Consider the following 7,942-nt stretch of genomic DNA (forward strand, 5'->3'; position numbering starts at 1 on the left):
TTTTTATCAAAACCATAATTAAGTTATTGTTGCTAGATTTTATAGGGGAAGTTGAACAATATGTTCCTTATGAGGTTGCCCATGAGATAGACTATATGATCAAGGAGATACCAAAAACCTCTTATGTGGCTAGTGGGATGAAAGAACACAACTCTATTATAATTAATCTTTGCATACAAAATTTTAGTAAGAATGAACATGTTGTTTGTTATAAAGAGAGGACCCTTGCTGCCATGGAAAGTACTAACATTTTGCAGGAAGGAGAAGACACAAACATGACCAAAGAGTAGGAAATTGACGAAGATATAAGCTTGGGGATGCCCATGCACCCCCAAGAAGAAGAGAGTGATGAGGAACAACAAGAATATGATGAAGACATAAGCGTCCATGCATTCCCAAAAGGAGATAGAGAATAAAGAAGATATTTCTGAAAGTTCAGAGATGGTAAACCTAGAGGGGGGGGGAATAGGTTTCTACAGATTTTAATTCTTTCTTTGCAATATTAGGCTTTGTGGAATATAAAGGTGAGCCTAATGCAAACTAGGTGAAACAACCTATATGAGGATACAAGTAACTCAAGCACGAAGGCTCTCACAGGCAGTTATATCACAAGTAAGGAGTTCGGTTAGAGATAACCGATAGCACGCGGAGACGAGGGTTTATTCTCGTGTTCCCTTCCTTTGCAAGAAGGTACGTCACGTTTGGAGGGGTGGAGGTCCCACGAAGGATTCCCCACGCCACGAAGGCTCACCCTATTCTCCGGAGCCTATCCCACGAAGGAATAGCTCACTCACTTGTGATAGACTTTGAGGTAGCCTCCAAACCTTCACAATCTTGTCAGGAGCAAATCCACAGGCCCGGATGCTTCCGGACCTCTCTTGCCCACCTAGGGTTTCCAAGAAACCCTAGAGAGCAAGTTTCTTGATGAATACAAGGGGGAATGAGATTTGGCTTGGTAGAACAGTAGATCGGGTCCTCCTCTATCGTTTCCCCGGAGGGATTTGAGTTTGGGTGGAGGAGGAGGGAGATCTGAGGCTTTTGGTGTTTCTAACAATGGAGTATGAGAGAGAGAGCTCAAGAACAGCTTGTAGTGTAGTGCCTACCCCTTCAGAGGTAGGAGAAGGGGTATTTATAGTGTCACTTGAATTCTGGCCGTTGCTCACTTGCCACGTTAGCAGATTCCCCGAAAAACCCGGTCAACCGAGCCTGGCGCTGGACTGGCCGGCGCGGGGGCCGGTCCGGCCGGGCCGGGGACCGGACCGGCCGGTCCAAACCGGATCTGGGACCGGATCCTGACCGGAGCAGCTTCTCTAGCATACTGGACTTCGTCCGGTTGGCACAGGCCTGGGAGCCGGTTGGACGCCGGGGCGCTCGGTCCAGCACCCGGTCCGACCGGGCCAGGGACCGGATCGGCCAGTCCAAACCGGGCCAGCAACCGGACACTGACCGGACGAGCGCCCAACCTTACTGGACTCTATCCGGTTGGCACAAGTCCTGGGGCCGGTCGGCGCCGGGGCTGGCCGGTGCCAGGGCCGGTCTGACCGGGCCAGGGACCGGCCATGCTCTGAAAATCCTTGTTGATTTTTCATCGAAGTGGGGGGTCTCCCATTGCCTTCTTGTTTCATTGATACACCATTATACCTCTTTGGCTAATACCTGGGAATCATCTTGTAGATATGTATTAGACCAAATACTCTAGCACGGTGTCATAGTTACCAAAATAATGGATAAGGGTAAAATACCCTTACAATCTCCCAACCAAAGCTTGGGGATGTATGGGAACCTCTCAAAGATGATAGTAACACTCAAACTAAAAACTCAAAGATGATAGTAACACCCAACACTCAAACATAACTAGTGTGTGTATTTTTTTATTATCTATAACATGATCACCACCATATATTGAGAGAGAGGATCGAGTGAACCCATGAACCCATGTCCATTATTCTTATACTAGAAAACATTTGTCTTGTCCTCTTGAGTTGGAAGAGGATTGGGACACTTTGCATTACTATTTTGCTGCACTTATTTTCTTTAATCAAACCAACTTCCATTACTCCCTAAATTGACTAGTGCATAACCAACTAGAACTTGTAACACTTTAGTTGTAGGAAATATTAGCTTTTCCTTCTTGCTCACGTGGATCGACACCCTACTTCCACATTGAGAGGTGCTACAGTGATTCCCTGCTTTGGGGGGTTATCACACACTGAAACACGTCTAGATACATCTATATCTAGACCAAATCTGAACAAAGCCTCAACATCTAATTTGGAACAAAGAGAGTAGATATATATAGGTAGAGTGAATACTTTAGGTACATTGATTTTCAAATCTTAATCAATGGATAGATAGATTATCAGACGTTAAAATCTTTTTTCAGGAACACATAGATCATCAGACGTTAAAATCTTTTTTCAGGAACACATAAACTGTGTGTCTTTTATATTAAGGCAGAGATGTAGAATTTTACAAGATTCAGACCCCTGACTCGCCACGATCACAGACGATCAGGCTCATCTCCCCGCACCACACACCATTCTTCTAATCTACTACTCCTGGACGTCCACCACACACCTTAGCTTTTTTCCAAAGCTCAAACTATGTCCAAATCTTGCGGCACAAAAAGGCAGCGAGCTACCAGCAAAATGAGAGCGTTGATTTCAATGAGTGTACTCCACCATTCAGTGACTGGAATCGCAGCGATCAAAATACGTAACGCAGTTTAGATATGATAGATACTTTAGTCTATGGAAACGTTTTATTTTCTGCCGCTTTAATAGTGTAAAAGATAGATAGATAGACTGATTGACTTTGTGGATGGAAACGAAAGAAACCATTGGTCGCATCTTCTCCATCCTACGTACACTCCCTCTTTCGGTGCCGATATAGACGAGGCTGTGCGCACTCTTTGCACCAGCACGTGCGCATCAATCCAAAGGATCCAGATGAAGCAAATCCGAGGCAGCAACCGATCCTACCACCTAGCTTGCGACACATTCCCGACCTCCTCATGTTCCCTGTAGCACGCATTCGCGATCGCATCCTACATATACTAGACCCTATAGCGCGCCTGCGCTGCCCAGACCCAGCAGGTGCATTTGCTTGAGAAGCGATGGAGGGAGGAGGAGGGTGTGGGATGGTGGCGGAGGCGGCGAGGCCGGCGGCGGGGATGGTGGGGGTGCAGTTGCTCTTCTCGGTGCTGAATATCCTCATCAAGCTCGCGCTCAACGACGGCATGGATGCACGCGTCTTGGTCGCCTATCGCTTCATGTTCGCCTCCGTCTTCCTCTGCCCCATCGCCTTCTTCGTAGAGAGGTTTGCCCCTGCATTCCTGCATATGCATCATTCATCATATGCGTCTGTGCCTCTTTTTTTCTCAAATTCGAAACTGCAACTCATATGTAACTGCGTCATCTGATCAAACGACACGCCTGCGAAAACACAAGAGATATATCGAGATGTAGTGCAGATATGCTCATCTTGCTTAAGAGAGTTAGTATGTGTTCAGTACGTAGTGAAAAGTGCTGGAAATTACCTGACTCTTACACGTAAAAGTCAGTAATAACCGATCACCTTTTTATCAGTTGGCTGAGAAATTATGTCGATTTCTTCCATGAGTAGTTTCTATTCTGCTATGCATTACCTACTGCTAGCCGATCTAAAACTTATCTAATCATCATCATTACTATGTGACCGTAGGAAGACAAGACCACCACTAACCAAGAAGGTGCTACTACACTTGTTCTTGTGTGGGTTGTTCGGGTAAGCTGTACTAAGTACTTCTTTACTTTATATCTAAAAAAAGTACTCCCTCCGATTCAAATTAATTGACTTCACTTTATCTAAATACGAATGTACCTACATGATTTTGTTGACTAGATACATCCATACCTAGATAAAGTGGAGTCAATTAATTTGAATCGGAGGGAGTACTTGTTTACTACAAGTCCTAAGTTTTTACCCTTTTAAGAGGCTAATACTTATTTAACTTATGTACTTCACTACAGAAATTTAATCCTTTTAAGAGTAATCATATTTTGAAGTGTCGAAATTTTTTGACAAAAATTTCTACATGTACATCCCCAAAATACATATGACTTTGTCAAGTTTCACGTAAAACCAATAATTTTTATGGTCTATGTAAAAAAGAGAAAATCTATCTTGTGAAAATCATTATTTTTAGCACTGAATTTTATCTTTTTACACACGTCACATGACAAGTTGAATTTTATGAAATGATTTTGTGAGCGCGTAGCACGTGAAGATGCAAGTGCAGATTTTCTATTTCATTTTTTTTGAAATTACAAAATATGTGTAACATACATTTCAAAATATAGGAAGCATATGCTCCCATGTTCCAAAACACTACTCGCCTAGCATTAGGTAGTTACCAATTTGTGGTGCATTTGTGCACACGCTAGAGGGTAGTGGAAATCAAGTTCAGTACTTTAAGCATGCAGCCCTCATGTGGGGGGCTTCCCCAGATAGTGCCACTTCTTTTCCATTCTTTCATCAGCCTGGATTACTCTTGGTTGTGTACGTACCCATGCTTTATATAGGCTGCTTTTTTTTTTCTTTTGACAAAGAGAATAATATCCGTGAAGATACCAATTACACACTTTTTTTTTTGCGAAACACAGTACAATCAGAGACGCTCATACATACGCGCACACACTCACCCCTATGAACGCACACACATATTCTCGTAGCTCCTAGCTTTGCTCTAATCTTGTGCCCGTGTGTTTGGTCCCCAATGTGTAAGCTGGCTTCAACACAGTGTATTTCTCGCCGTTTGGGGCGTCCGGGTTCTCGGCATTCTTTCTGTAAAAAGAGTATTTTACAGGCATTAAAAAGTAATATTGACGTGGGGCAGGATACTGTTGTCTTAGACATTGGGGTACCGAATGATATGTTCTTAAGAAGAAAAACCGTGACTTATATGTATATATATCTTATTGCATGTCTGCTTTTATATATGCAGATTTACTGTAAACCAGAATTTGTACGTGCTGGCTATAAAGTTAACTTCAGCAACCTTTGTTACAGCTATCGCAAACCTCACTCCTGCAGCAACCTTCATTCTTGTGATCTTGACAAGGTTACACACTTAACCACACAGAACATCCCTTTCACGTCTCTGTTTTTTTTTTCGAGGTTGCTTTCATGTCTCTGTAATTAGTATCACCATCTGAATACTGAATATCAATGCATACATTTACTGATATTCCATACATTTGGAGCTATCCCAGTTTAACGGAATATACCACCATATTTGATGGGAATCATTAAAGTATAAGTTTTAAAATTTTAACATTAAACAACAGGCTTGAGACTCTCAAACTTAGGGAGCCTGCTGGACAAGCAAAATTTGTGGGAACCCTTGTCGGCATGGGTGGTGCAATGTTGCTTACATTCTACAAGGGACCAGAGTTCAAACTACTCCACCGGCTGCCTCATCCCAAGCTTGGCCACATCAGCGAAGCACACCACTCCCACCCCCATCAACCAGCCATCAAATTGTTGGTTCATTTCTTGGCATCATAAGTTGTTTCAGCTATGCAACGTGGCTTGTCATCCAGGTCAGTCGTCTCACGCTATACGGTGTTCCTGTTATGCAGCCACCTGGCTGGGGCAATGTTCATGTGGCAATATTTATGTTTGTCACTTGTAGGCGAAAGTGGGTGAAGTTTATCCGTGCCACTACTCGATTGCTGCAATTGTGTGTTTCTTCGGGGCAATTCAGTCGACTATAATGGCTGGCTGTGTTCAGAGGGAGATGGAACAATGGAGATTAGGACTTAACATCAGATTGTACTCATCAGCTTACGCGGTAAGAATAAAATTCTCATCATGTTTCAGGTAAAAGTTCTTCCATTAAGTTGGTCTGAATCTGAAGAATTTAGCATATTGTTTCACTTAGGGCTTGATAGCATCCGGATTTGCGTTCCCGTTACTATCATGGTGCCTGCGAAAGAAGGGTCCACTTTTTATTGCTGTGTTCAGCCCGTTGATGCTCATTTTCGTTGCAGCTCTGAGTGCCCTTCTTCTCGACGAGGCCTTGTACCTTGGGAGGTGAAAACATTTTACACATATGCATTATAGATCAACCTGTGTGCCATTCCGATTTGTATTTTACTAAAGCTCATTCTTATGTTTCACTACACTACAGTGTGCTTGGTTCAATCCTGATTGTGGGTGGCCTATACCTGGTACTTTGGGGAAAAGCAAAAGAACAAGCGAAGGTGTTGAAAGAAGACAATCTAGACCACCAGAGACAACGTGGTGAGCTGGAGTAGATATCCGCCGTGTAGTGTTGGAAATGCTCTACTCACTCTCACTCGTTACACTCAAGGAGTGATTCATAGAGCTTTGAGAGTGATGCATAGAGCTTTGATACCCGATGAGGGGCACTATACTGATGACTCTAATAAGACCTAACGAGGAACACTAAATTGAGACCGATGGTCTAGTAAAGACCGAGCTTTGACGCGATCTTGAGAAGTTCTGAATGGCCCAATTCTATAGTTGAGCTTATGTTAGAAATTACCCTAGTATTGAATGTTTCTTGAATAATATATGGCTTGTGCTTCCATGAAAGCACGAGCCATACTAATATATTTTGTATTAATTGAAAAACACGTGACTTGTTTGTGAAACTCTATACTTTAGGACACATGGTTTTTTCGCATAGGTGCATATGAATATGCATAAAAAATAAAAAAATGTTAAAAAATCCAAGATAAAATTTCGCGTGTACAGTTAGACATTCTATGTTTGCACATAAGTTTTCGGAGGAGACGAACATTTCATATGGTGTATAAAATAGACAAAGGAATGTCCCGTGAATAATCATGGAGAAAATTACAAAAAACCACCACAATTAAGGTCACTACAACAAAAAACCACCAGAATTGTGTTTCGTGACCAAAAACCACCGGAAATGCATAACACTTCTTCAAGAAACAATGTCCTATTCAGCCTTGCTAATGAGGACTATGACATGTGTGAAAGAGCATAGAGCCCCATGTGTGGTTTTTGCAATTGATGGCAATCCCTATGGACTAATGTGTGCATTGAGTTATGTTTATAGGATTTGTCCATAGATCGACCATCGTTGAACCATATGTTGGTTTCATGGTTGGAAAACGAAGAGAAAGTAATGATCAAACCAAGATGATCAAGGAGTGATCCAAAGTTTGGTCATGAGAAGTGTTAAGCCAATGTCAAGTATGTGTTGAAGAAGAAGACGGAGTGAACTCTCATGTGCATCTTCAAGACATCAACAATATGAAGAAAGAAGAAATGGCGTGCATTGAAGAAGATGGATGAACACGTTGGCATGAATTCAAGAAGATGGGTGAAGATGGAGCTTGCCATCCAAATGGTGGTCATGAATACATGAAGATATGACAAGAAAAACCTCTCCCATAGTGGATTGTGGGGGAGCATGAAGATGGAGCACAGCCGAACTAACCGCTGGATTGGGTTGCAGAATTTCCCTCAAACGGCTAGTTTTCTCTCTTGGACTATAAACAGTCTTTCTTCCTTCTGGAGGAGGCTAGGTCAACCATTCATATATCTCTCTCTAGTGGCGGACACAACAAAAAGTTAAAGGATGGGCACTATTCCCCCCAAAAATTGCGCTCCTCAGTTGTGATAAAAGTTGCCAAGTAAGTAATATATGTAGCTAATATTTCTCAAATTAGGGGTAGAAAAAATTCTCAAATTTTTTGGGTGGGCCACAACCCACCAGGCCCACCCTCTGCGTCTGCCTCTGTCTCGCTCATACTCTATTGTTAAACCTCAAAAACTTGCTTCCTCTCTCATCCATCCTATGATTCTTGCATCTTCTTGAGGGATTTGGAAGAGGAGATCTAAATCTACAGTATGCACCAATTAATTCCTCCTCTAAGTGAGAGGACCTTTTGGGATATAGAGT

The 7,942-nt window shown here is 42.6% G+C and overlaps 1 pseudogene; it reads left to right on the plus strand.

Annotated features, from left to right (window-relative positions):
• Positions 1-387: 387 nt before the first annotated feature.
• LOC124655812 lies at positions 388-6,299 on the plus strand (annotated as a pseudogene).
• Positions 6,300-7,942: the final 1,643 nt, after the last annotated feature.

The sequence above is a fragment of the Lolium rigidum genome, chromosome 1 (assembly GCF_022539505.1).
Source record: "Lolium rigidum isolate FL_2022 chromosome 1, APGP_CSIRO_Lrig_0.1, whole genome shotgun sequence".
NCBI classification, from domain to species: Eukaryota; Viridiplantae; Streptophyta; class Magnoliopsida; order Poales; family Poaceae; genus Lolium; species Lolium rigidum.